Source organism: Oncorhynchus mykiss, unplaced genomic scaffold, assembly GCF_013265735.2.
Source record: "Oncorhynchus mykiss isolate Arlee unplaced genomic scaffold, USDA_OmykA_1.1 un_scaffold_121, whole genome shotgun sequence".
NCBI lineage: Eukaryota > Metazoa > Chordata > Actinopteri > Salmoniformes > Salmonidae > Oncorhynchus > Oncorhynchus mykiss.
The window spans coordinates 7723-20383 of NW_023493662.1; the positions used below are offsets into that span (position 1 = coordinate 7723).

The following is a 12661-nucleotide window of genomic DNA, read 5'->3' on the forward strand; positions in this document are numbered from 1 at the left end:
TCTAGAAACGGTGCTGTTACAGAAACTGCTTGTGTTTATCATCATGTGATGGTAGATTAGAACCTTTTCTTGATGTTTAATGTGAAAACAAGGTTCATTTTATTCTAATTGTGAAGATGAATCAAAACATTTAGGCATTAAAGTCAATACATTGAAGCAAGGTGTTAGGTTGTAAACAGATGACCTCAAACGAATGCAGAGAAAAGCTCAAACAGAGTTCATTCACCCCACTGAATGCTGCATTTATATGCCATAGCTTGCACATAACCAAACAATAATTCATACGTCAAGACAAAGGTAGGGGTGTGACTTCTCAGAAATGTCCTTCTGTTTCCCAGAACTGCATGTTGGTCTGTTGTTGAGCGGCTGGTATCACCCCTCCCCCATTATCCCCCATGTTGCTCCACCTCCTTGTGGGAGGAGCCAGGCGAGGCCACAGATCAGGTAAGTACAGATTCTTCTCCAGTGATGTCAACGTGATATTACCTCTGTTACACTGAACACATATCCTACGTCTAGAGGAAGTTGATTTACAAACAGCAGAATGCTCTGGTCTAAAGTAGTGCACTATATAGGGAATAGGGCTCTGATCTATAGTAGTCCACTATATAGGGAATAGGGCTCTGGTCTAAAATAGTGCACTATATAGGGAATAGGGCTCTGATCTATAGTAGTCCACTATATAGGGAATAGGGCTCTGGTCTAAAAGTAGTGCACTATATTTGGAATAGGGCTCTGGTTTAAAGTAGTGCACTATATAGGGAATAGGGCCTTGGTCTAAAAGTAGTGCACTATATAGGGAATAGGGCTCTGGTCTAAAGTAGTGCACTATATAGGGAATAGGGCTCTGGTCTAAAGTAGTGTACTATATAGGGAATAGGGCTCTGGTCTAAAGTAGTGCACTATATAGGGAATAGGGCCCTGGTCTAAAAGTAGTGCACTATATAGGGAATAGGGCTCTGGTCTAAAGTAGTGCACTACATAGGGAATAGGGCTCTGGTCTAAAGTAGTGCACTACATAGGGAATAGGGCTCCATTTAGGACAATAAGGCTTTTGTGTTCCAACCACAGGAGTGAACATCCTAGTGTGGAACAGAGGGGAGACATTGGCTGGTAAGCAGCAGAGAGGAGAGCTACAACAGGAAGCAGGAGTCCAGGTTGGCAGAGGTCGAGACCAGCGGAGGAGAAGAGGGGAGACTCGGAGGGGGGGAGGGACGGGGGGGGGGGCGGGGGGGAGAGGATGAGGACGACATTGGGAAGCTGAAGAAGAAGCTGTCTTCGTCCTCGGGGACCAGAACCAGAACATCCAGGGACACAGAAGGGTCCAAATAAATAATCAGGGAGAAAGAGATAGGTTTATTGTGTGTTTCCTTTATTTTGGTAGTTACCCGACAATGTCATAGACAAGTAACTACCAAAATAAAGGAAACACCAACATACAGTGTTTTAATAGGGTGTTGGACCACCACCAACCAACCAGAACAGATTCAATGCTCCTTGGTATAGATTCTACAAGTGTCTGGAACTCTATTGGAGGGACGCGACACCATTCTTCCACCAGAAATTACATCATTTGGTGTTTTGTTGATGGTGGTGGAAAAACACTGTCTCAGGCGGCGCTCCAGAATCTCCCAAGAGTGTTCAATTGGGTTGACTGATACACATCCTCTATGTTCCTTTGAGAGCCCTCTTTCAGTCACTGAGATCTGGTGACTGAGACACATCCTCTATGTTCTTTGGAGAGCCCTCTTTCAGTCACTGAGATCTGGTGACTGAGACACATCCTCTATGTTCTTTGGAGAGCCCTCTTTCAGTCACTGAGATCTGGTGACTGAGACACATCCTCTATGTTCTTTGGAGAGCCCTCATTCAGTCACTGAGATCTGGTGACTGAGACACATCCTCTATGTTCTTTGGAGAGCCCTCTTTCAGTCACTGAGATCTGGTGACTGAGACACATCCTCTATGTTCCTCTGAGAGCCCTCATTCAGTCACTGAGATCTGGTGACTGAGACACATCCTCTATGTTCCTCTGAGAGCCCTCATTCAGTCACTGAGATCTGGTGACTGATACACATCCTCTCTGTTCCTCTGAGAGCCCTCTTTCAGTCACTGAGATCTGGTGACTGATACACATCCTCTATGTTCCTTTGAGAGCCCTCTTTCATTCACTGAGATCTGGTGACTGAGACACATCCTCTATGTTCCTCTGAGAGCCCTCTTTCAGTCACTGAGATCTGGTGACTGAGACACATCCTCTATGTTCCTTTGAGAGCCCTCTTTCAGTCACTGAGATCTGGTGACTGAGACACATCCTCTATGTTCTTTGGAGAGCCCTCTTTCAGTCACTGAGATCTGGTGACTGAGACACATCCTCTATGTTCCTCTGAGAGCCCTCTTTCAGTCACTGAGATCTGGTGACTGAGACACATCCTCTATGTTCCTCTGAGAGCCCTCTTTCAGTCACTGAGATCTGGTGACTGAGACACATCCTCTATGTTCCTCTGAGAGCCCTCTTTCAGTCACTGAGATCTGGTGACTGAGACACATCCTCTATGTTCCTTTGAAAGCCCTCTTTCAGTCACTGAGATCTCTTCTTCTAGCCATAATGGGCAACTCGGCATATTTTTTTTTTACCTGACCCTAAGCATGATGGGATGTTAATTTCTTAATTACCTCAGGAACCACACCTGTGTGGAAGCACCTACTTTCAATTTACTGTGTATCATTTACTCAAGTGTTTATTTTATTTAGTCATTTTCCTGTCTGCATTTGTAATCTGTTACCTTTGTCTTGTTCAAATCATGTGTTTTATTGAAAATGTTCCATTCCCTTTGTTATAAACAGGAACAATCGTGGCTTTGACTCCACACAACACAACATCCACAGATGTTTCAATCGTGGCTTTGACTCCACACAACATCCACAGATGTTTCAATCGTGGCTTTGACTCCACACAACACAACATCCACAGATGTTTCAATCGTGGCTTTGAGTCCACACAACACAACATCCACAGATGTTTCAATCGTGGCTTTGACTCCACACAACACAACATCCACAGATGTTTCAATCGTGGCTTTGACTCCACACAACACAACATCCACAGATGTTTCAAATATGTCTGACAACACATATCTTGTGTTTCAGATGTTTTATATATCTCTGTTTCTGGTGATAAATTGTTACGTTTTATAAACAGTTCATACTTTATTAAAACATTTAATTTTGAGCTTGAACTTGATTGTGTATTTATTCTTCACCTTAAACTGATGAATAGTTAGCCTGGTACCTTAAACTGATGAATAGTTAGCCTGGTACCTTAAACTGATGAATAGTTAGCCTGGTACCTTAAACTGATGAATAGTTAGCCTGGTACCTTAAACTGATGAATAGTTAGCCTGGTCCCTTAAACTGATGAATAGTTAGCCTGGTACCTTAAACTGATGAATAGTTAGCCTGGTCCCTTAAACTGATGAATAGTTAGCCTGGTACCTTAAACTGATGAATAGTTAGCCTGGTACCTTAAACTGATGAATAGTTAGCCTGGTACCTTAAACTGATGAATAGTTAGCCTGGTACCTTAAACTGATGAATAGTTAATCTAGTCCCTTAAACTGATGAATAGTTAGCCTGGTACCTTAAACTGATGAATAGTTAGCCTGGTCCCTTAAACTGATGAATAGTTAGCCTGGTCCCTTAAACTGATGAATAGTTAGCCTGGTACCTTAAACTGATGAATAGTTAGCCTGGTACCTTAAACTGATGAATAGTTAGCCTGGTACCTTAAACTGATGAATAGTTAGCCTGGTCCCTTAAACTGATGAATAGTTAGCCTGGTACCTTAAACTGATGAATAGTTAGCCTGGTACCTTAAACTGAAGAATAGTTAGCCTGGTACCTTAAACTGATGAATAGTTAGCCTGGTCCCTTAAACTGATGAATAGTTAGCCTGGTCCCTTAAACTGATGAATAGTTAGCCTGGTACCTTAAACTGATGAATAGTTAGCCTGGTACCTTAAACTGATGAATAGTTAGCCTGGTACCTTAAACTGATGAATAGTTAGCCTGGTACCTTAAACTGATGAATAGTTAGCCTGGTACCTTAAACTGATGAATAGTTAGCCTGGTACCTTAAACTGATGAATAGTTAGCCTGGTCCCTTAAACTGATGAATAGTTAGACTGGTACCTTAAACTGATGAATAGTTAGCCTGGTACCTTAAACTGATGAATAGTTAGCCTGGTACCTTAAACTGATGAATAGTTAATCTAGTCCCTTAAACTGATGAATAGTTAGCCTGGTACCTTCAACTGATGAATAGTTAGCCTGGTCCCTGTTGAAGGAATTCTAAATTCCTCTGTTTTATTTCCCAATCAGAATTAAACACTCTGTCAATGCATTTAAGGGTTTGTAAGACCCTATATATTTTATAAGAATGGACAGAGCCCCGGTCTTAAAAGTCAGGTAACAGCGTTTAATTCAAGAGAGTACTGGTATATACACATTTTTCCACAGGTTATAAACTGAAAATGACGTCAGCGTTTTCTAAATGTTCTCTTCATGACACCGGTAGAGAGGCCCTATAGTTCTCGAGCCTTCCCTCCTCTCCTAAAGCCAAGATCAGTCAGTGTAGATTAGCATTCTAGACAGTCTGGAGATAGTCCGTCCCTGCCATCTGGAGATAGTTCATTCATTTGTACCAAGGCACTGTTCTAAACTCCTGACTATATTATATACAATTGGGAATGGGAGCAAGAGAGAAAATTCATACATGTACAGTACATAATAGCATTTGGACAAGTCAGTCCTGATTGAAATGTATACATAATTAGTCATCATTGATAAACGGTAGTGTAGTAAACAGAGTGTACAGAGTGTACGGTAGTGTAGTAAACAGAGTGAGTACGGTAGTGTAGTAAACAGAGTGAGTACGGTAGTGTAGTAAACAGAGTGAGTACGGTAGTGTAGTAAACAGAGTGAGTACGGTAGTGTAGTAAACATGGAGTACGGTAGTGTAGTAAACAGAGTGAGTACGGTAGTGTAGTAAACAGGGTGAGTACGGTAGTGTATTAGACAGAGTGAGTACAGTAGTGTATTAAACAGAGTGAGTACGGTAGTGTAGTAAACAGAGTGAGTACGGTAGTGTAGTAAACAGAGTGAGTACGGTAGTGTATTATTAGACAGAGTGAGTACAGTAGTGTAGTAAACAGAGTGAGTACAGTAGTGTAGTAAACAGAGTGAGTACGGTAGTGTATTATTAGACAGAGTGAGTACGGTAGTGTATTATTAGACAGAGTGAGTACAGTAGTGTAGTAAACAGAGTGAGTACGGTAGTGTATTATTAGACAGAGTGAGTACAGTAGTGTAGTAAACAGAGTGAGTACAGTAGTGTAGTAAACAGAGTGAGTACGGTAGTGTATTATTAGACAGAGTGAGTACAGTAGTGTATTAAACAGAGTGAGTACAGTAGTGTAGTAAACAGAGTGAGTACAGTAGTGTAGTAAACAGAGTGAGTACGGTAGTGTATTATTAGACAGAGTGAGTACAGTAGTGTATTAAACAGAGTGAGTACAGTAGTGTATTAAACAGAGTGTGTACGTAGTGTAGTAAACAGAGTGAGTACGGTAGTGTATTATTAGACAGAGTGAGTACAGTAGTGTATTAAACAGAGTGAGTACAGTAGTGTATTATTAGACAGAGTGAGTACAGTAGTGTATTAAACAGAGTGAGTACAGTAGTGTATTAAACAGAGTAAGTACAGTAGTGTAGTAAACAGGGAGTACGGTAGTGTAGTAAACAGAGTGAGTACGGTAGTGTAGTAAACAGAGTGAGTACAGTAGTGTATTATTAGACAGAGTGAGTACAGTAGTGTAGTAAACAGGGAGTACGGAAGTGTAGTAAACAGAGTGAGTATGGTAGTGTAGTAAACAGAGTGAGTACGGTAGTGTAGTAAACAGAGTGAGTACGGTAGTGTAGTAAACAGAGTGAGTACGGTAGTGTATTATTAGACAGAGTGAGTACAGTAGTGTAGTAAACAGTGTGAGTACAGTAGTGTATTAAACAGAGTGAGTACAGTAGTGTATTATTAGACAGAGTGAGTACAGTAGTGTATTAAACAGAGTGAGTACAGTAGTGTATTAAGCAGAGTGAGTACGGTAGTGTATTAAACAGAGTGAGTACAGTAGTGTATTATTAGACAGAGTGAGTACAGTAGTGTATTAAACAGAGTGAGTACGGTAGTGTATTAAACAGAGTGAGTACAGTAGTGTATTATTAGACAGAGTGAGTACGGTAGTGTAGTAAACAGGGAGTACGGTAGTGTAGTAAACAGAGTGAGTACGGTAGTGTAGTAAACAGAGTGAGTACGGTAGTGTAGTTAACTGGATATCTAGCTAGCTAGTAGCTACCACAGCCAGTTCAGGTCTAGCATCCAGCCTTAGCCTCTAGCTATCTGTCAGATAGGTTAGCAGGTAGCCTAGAGCGTTGGGACAGTAAACGAAAGGTCTCTGGAACTAATCCCCAAACAAATGATGTGAAAAGTCTGTCAATGTGCCCTTGAACAAGACACTTAACCCGAAGTCTGGATAAGAGTGTCTGCTGATGATGTAAATAGTGCTGTGACAATAGCAGCATCATATTGCTATCTAACAGCTGTTGTGTGTTTGGAAATGTTTTGTAGCCTTTGATTTCAACAGAAGTAAATGAACTTGGCTGGCTTTCCACAGTTGGTGTACTGTTAGAGCCAGAGCTAGCCAAAAAAGTTGGCTAAAGCTGCTATTTTTGCCTCAATCACACTAGATCTGAATCGGGCCTGGCGCCACGAGGGGGCTAAAGGGGGATTAGCCCACTCATTTCAAACTTCATTTTTTGTTTTATTTCCCTGTATAAAAATATCAAAAAAGTGTCAATGAGTAACAGGTTGGCGCCAAAAAGTTATCTTATTCCCTCCTGATTCCGTGAATCTTCCAACCGGGTTTTCAAAGAATGTTTTTTGCAACTACCCAGGAGAGAACTCACCCACTGTCTATATAATAGACCGAGCTCCCTAAGTAACAATGAGATGACAACTGGGACCTTCCGGCTCTATTCCATCTTATGTATCAATATTTTAAAATGTGTTTTTTTACATTGGATATAAGTAGAGACTCAGAGCTAGAAAATGGATTATCAACACTACAGTTGAGAAACAATGGGAAAGTCATTCTGCTGATAAACTTGTAACCCCACTTTTGAGGTAATGGGCCTTGAATGTTTTGGTACACCAACTGGAGAGCTCTTCTTTGTCTACCCCCATTCAGTATCGACCCCACCCATCTCTTTAAGGATTCACATGTGAGGCCATGTGCTAAACAGAGTGAGTACTGTAGTGTAGTAAACAGAGTGAGTACAGCAGTGTAGCAAACAGAGTGAGTACAGTAGTGTAGTAAACAGGGTGAGTACTGTAGTGTAGTAAACAGAGTGAGTACAGTAGTGTGCTAAACAGTGTGAGTACTGTATTGTAGTAAACAGAGTGAGTACAGTAGTGTAGTAAACAGAGTGAATACTGTAGTGTATTGAACAGAGTGAGTACAGTAGTGTAGTAAACAGAGTGAGTTCAGTAGTGTAGTAAACAGAGTGAGTACAGTAGTGTAGTAAACAGACTGAGTACAGTAGTGTAGTAAACAGGCTGAGTACAGTAGTGTATTAAACAGAGTATGGTAGTGTACTAAACAGAGTGAGTACTGTAGTGTAGTAAACAGAGTGAGTACGGTAGTCTGTCTGTAGACAGTGATACCCTCTTAAGGACATTTCCAAATCTAACTGTGGGTAGCTCAGGACCTGAAGTAGGGATACGCATTTCCTTGATACCATTTAAAATGACGTTTTCAGGTTTGTGGAAATGTGAAATGAATGTAGGAGAATATAACACAGTAGATCTGGTAAAAGATAATACAAACAAAACATATGTTTTTTCTTCCTATCTTTGAAATACAAGAGATGGGCCAGAATGTAATATTTCAGGTTTGAGACAATTTAGACTTTGGCCATTTAATGGCAGCAGTGTATTTGCAAAGTTTAAGACTGATCCAATGAACCATTCTGTTCAAAATGTTGTATCGAGACTGCCTAATGGTATTATTTCACTGTAATAGCTACTGTAAATTGGAGAGGGCAGTTAGATTAACAAGAATTTAAGCTTTCTGCCAATATCAGATATGTCTATGTCCTGGGAAATGTTCTTGTTACTTACAACCTCATGCTAATCACATTAGCCTATGTTAGCTCAACCTCATGCTAATCACATTAGCCTACGTTAGCTCAACCTCATGCTAATCACATTAGCCTACGTTAGCTCAACCTCATGCTAATCACATTAGCCTATGTTAGCTCAACCTCATGCTAATCACATTAGCCTACGTTAGCTCAACCTCATGCTAATCACATTAGCCTACGTTAGCTCAACCTCATGCTAATCACATTAGCCTACGTTAGCTCAACCGTCTCACAGGGGGAGACCGATCCCGTAGAGGATAATGCCCTTTTAGTGTAACACCAGATCCCAAATGATTTCACAACTTGAATCTGTTTACACATTTTATTGTTTTTAATACTTCATTTGTGGAGGTGAAGAATCGTTTCAACTCATTTTGAGCATTTTTTATGAAAGTTAAACTACACCTCTTCAGTTATGTTAACCTATATTATAATTCTAATAGTCTGTTTATCATCATGAACCTCCTCTGTTGTCTGTCTAGAAACGGTGCTGTTACAGATACTGCTTGTGTTTATCATCATGAACCTCCTCTGTTGTCTGTCTAGAAACGGTGCTGTTACAGAAACTGCTTGTGTTTATCATCATGTGATGGTAGATTAGAACCTTTTCTTGATGTTTAATGTGAAAACAAGGTTAATTTTATTCTAATTGTGAAGATGAATCAAAACATTTAGGCATTAAAGTCAATACATCGAAGCAAGGTGTTAGGTTGTAAACAGATGACCTCAAACGAATGCAGAGAAAAGCTCAAACAGAGTTCATTCACCCCACTGAATGCTGCATTTATATGCCATAGCTTGCACATAACCAAACAATGATTGATACGTCAAGACAAAGGTAGGGGTGTGACTTCTCAGAAATGTCCTTCTGTTTCCCAGAACTGCATGTTGGTCTGTTGTTGAGCGGCTGGTATCACCCCTCCCCCATTATCCCCCATGTTGTTCCACCTCCTTGTGGAAGGAGCCAGGCGAGGCCACAGATCAGGTAAGTACAGATTCTTCTCCAGTGATGTCAACGTGATATTATCTCTGTTACACTGAACACATATCCTACATCTAGAGGAAGTTGATTTACAAACAGCAGAATGTTCTGTAGGTGTTCTGATTGGGGTGATTGTGTGTTCCAGCTTCCAGATCTAGAGGAAGTTGATTTACAAACAGCAGAATGTTCTGTAGGTGTTCTGATTGGGGTGATTGTGTGTTCCAGCTTCCACTGCCAACAAGGATCACAACTTCTTAACCCATTACATTGGTGTCAACCATACTTTTATTCAGTCTAATCCAGAGAACCCAGTTGTAAATCTTTTTTTTATCATAACAAACTGTGTCTAAAGTTTCCAGACATATATTTTAGAGTTTATTAACATTTGGTAATAAATCAGTATTTCTGATGTTTTTCTTGTTTTGTTTGTTCATCCTGTTTTGACCTCCAGACTCCTCCATCTCATCCCACCAACTCTGTCAGTCCACCAGGCCACTGCAGTAACAGCCATATCTTCACGTCGCGTAGCTTCAGTACCATCTCATCCCACCAACTCTGTCAGTCCACCAGGCCACTGCAGTAACAGCCATATCTTCACGTCGCGTAGCTTCAGTACCATCTCATCCCACCAACTCTGTCAGTCCACCAGGCCACTGCAGTAACAGCCATATCTTCACGTCGCGTAGCTTCAGTACCATCTCATCCCACCAACTCTGTCAGTCCACCAGGCCACTGCAGTAACAGCCACATCTTCACATCACAAAGCTTCAGTACCATCTGAATGTGTTGTAAGTCTTGTATAGCACTTGGTATTCATCACTATTCAGACAATGTTACAGCTAATAACATGTAATGACATTTCCAACCTAACCAACCCCCTCTGATTCTTCTCATTCAGGAAGTACCATCCAGGATCCTGTGGCAACGTCAATATGAAACAGCATTGACCCGTGATCACCACCAACCAGGGATCCACAGCGGTTGTCTTGGACACCCAGGGAAAACAGCATTGACCCGTGATCACCACCAACCAGGGATCCACAGCGGTTGTCTTGGACACCCAGGGAAAACAGCACTGACCCGTGATCACCACCAACCAGGGATCCACAGCGGTTGTCTTGGACACCCAGTGAAACAGCATTGACCCGTGATCACCACCAACCAGGGATCCACAGCGGTTGCCTTGGACACCCAGTGAAACAGCACTGACCCGTGATCACCACCAACCAGGGATCCACAGCGGTTGTCTTGGGCACCCAGGGAAAACAGCATTGACCCGTGATCACCACCAACCAGGGATCCACAGCGGTTGTCTTGGACACCCAGGGAAAACAGCACTGACCCGTGATCACCACCAACCAGGGATCCACAGCGGTTGTCTTGGACACCCAGTGAAACAGCATTGACCCGTGATCACCACCAACCAGGGATCCACAGCGGTTGCCTTGGACACCCAGTGAAACAGCACTGACCCGTGATCACCACCAACCAGGGATCCACAGCGGTTGCCTTGGACACCCAGGCTTCACTCAAGATCAACAAAAGGACATTTGGAAGGATCCCATTGAGCAAAGTAAACAACGATATATTTTTTCATGTCTTTTGCTCGTAGGGATGACTTCCCGAGAGAGCACACCAGGCAGGAGGGAGCACTTTGATGTGATTGGCTGTTCAGCAGGAAGTTTCATCTGGCCACACAGAAGGGATGATGAATCTGACAGAGAATGTTTTTTTTTAATAAGTATTAAAAAAAGATGAAAAGTACAGAATGACTCGATTGATCAATTAATAACACAACAGTTTTTTTAAATACATGGAATAATGTGATTAGTCAAGGTACAGAGTTCCTCTGTCCAGTGTCTGTGTTCTTTTGCCCATCTTAATCTTTTATGGGCCAGTCTGAGATATGGCTTTTTCGGTGTAACTCTGCCTGGACGGCCAATTTGACATTTTGAAGTGACCCCAAACGTTTGAACGGTAGTGTCCACTACCAGTCAAAAGGTTTGGACACACCTACTCATTCAATTAAAAAAAATAAACAACTATTTTCTACACTGTAGAATAATAGTGAAGACATCAAAACTATGAAATAACACATATGGAATCATGTCGTAACCAAACAAGTGTTAATCAAATCAAAATATGTTTTATATTATAGATTCTTCAAGGTAGCCACCCTTTTTCCTTGATCTATTAGATGCTATAGACTATGTTCAGTTTAGTATAGGAGCTTAGTATAGGAGTTTAGTATAGGAGTTTAGTATAGGAGTTTAGTATAGGAGTTTAGTATAGGAGATAAGTATAGGAGTTTAGTATAGGAGTTTAGTATAGGAGCTTAGTATAGGAGTTTAGTATAGGAGTTTAGTATAGGAGTTTAGTATAGGAGTTTAGTATAGGAGTTTAGTATAGGAGTTTAGTATAGGAGTTTAGTATAGGAGTTTAGTATAGGAGTTTAGTATAGGAGCTTAATATAGGAGCTTAATATAGGAGTTTAGTATAGGAGCTTAGTATAGGAGTTTAGTATAGGAGTTTAGTATAGGAGTTTAGTATAGGAGCTTAATATAGGAGCTTAATATAGGAGTTTAGTATAGGAGTTTAGTATAGGAGTTTAGTATAGGAGTTTAGTATAGGAGTTTAGTATAGGAGTTTAGTATAGGAGCTTAATATAGGAGTTTAGTATAGGAGTTTAGTATAGGAGCTGTTGGAACAGTTGGAACAGTTGGAACATTTGGAACAGTTGGAACATTTGGAACATTTGGAACAGTTGGAACAGTTGGAACAGTTGGAACAGTTGGAACATTTGGAACATTTGGAACAGTTGGAACAGTTGGAACATTTGGAACATTTGGAACATTTGGAACAGTTGGAACATTTGGAACAGTTGGAACATTTGGAACATTTGGAACAGTTGGAACATTTGGAACATTTGGAACATTTGGAACATTTGGAACATTTGGAACAGTTGGAACAGTTGGAACATTTGGAACAGTTGGAACAGTTGGAACATTTGGAACATTTGGAACAGTTGGAACAGTTGGCAGGATAAAGTCCAGCGAACGAAGAGAGTACCCACCACATTTCTGAACCACCACATTTCTGAACAATAAAAATGCCCCCCAAAAATGGTAGTAAATCCAAAATGGCTTTGTAAATAAAAGTATACCAGTGACTGAGCCAACAATTGACTAGAGAAGGCCAGCCAACCCTGATATATAAAGTGCAGTGGTGTGTAAGGGTTTTGCAGTTTATAATACATCTCAATGGTAAAGGAGTCAATTGATCTCAAACACTGAATGGAAGCATTCATATATAAAATCTCCCCATAGTCTAGTAAAGGCATAAATGTAGCAGATACTAGCCTCCTTCCAGCCTCCTCCTAGTTTCCAACTTAACCTGGTTAAATAAAGGTGAAATAAAAAAAAT

The 12661-nt window shown here is 41.0% G+C and overlaps 1 long non-coding RNA gene across 3 annotated transcripts; it reads left to right on the plus strand.

Moving 5' to 3' along the window:
- Positions 1-328: 328 nt before the first annotated feature.
- On the plus strand, positions 329-11002 carry LOC110511519. 3 transcript variants are annotated; one of them, XR_005041748.1, is made up of 3 exons: positions 329-444; positions 9690-10026; positions 10137-11002. It is a non-coding gene; the product is annotated as an uncharacterized LOC110511519 (long non-coding RNA). The 3 variants fall into 3 exon arrangements; XR_005041749.1 differs by lacking the exon at positions 329-444 and adding an exon at positions 9222-9241; XR_005041750.1 differs by lacking the exon at positions 329-444 and adding an exon at positions 9534-9552.
- The last annotated feature ends 1659 nt before the right edge of the window (positions 11003-12661 follow it).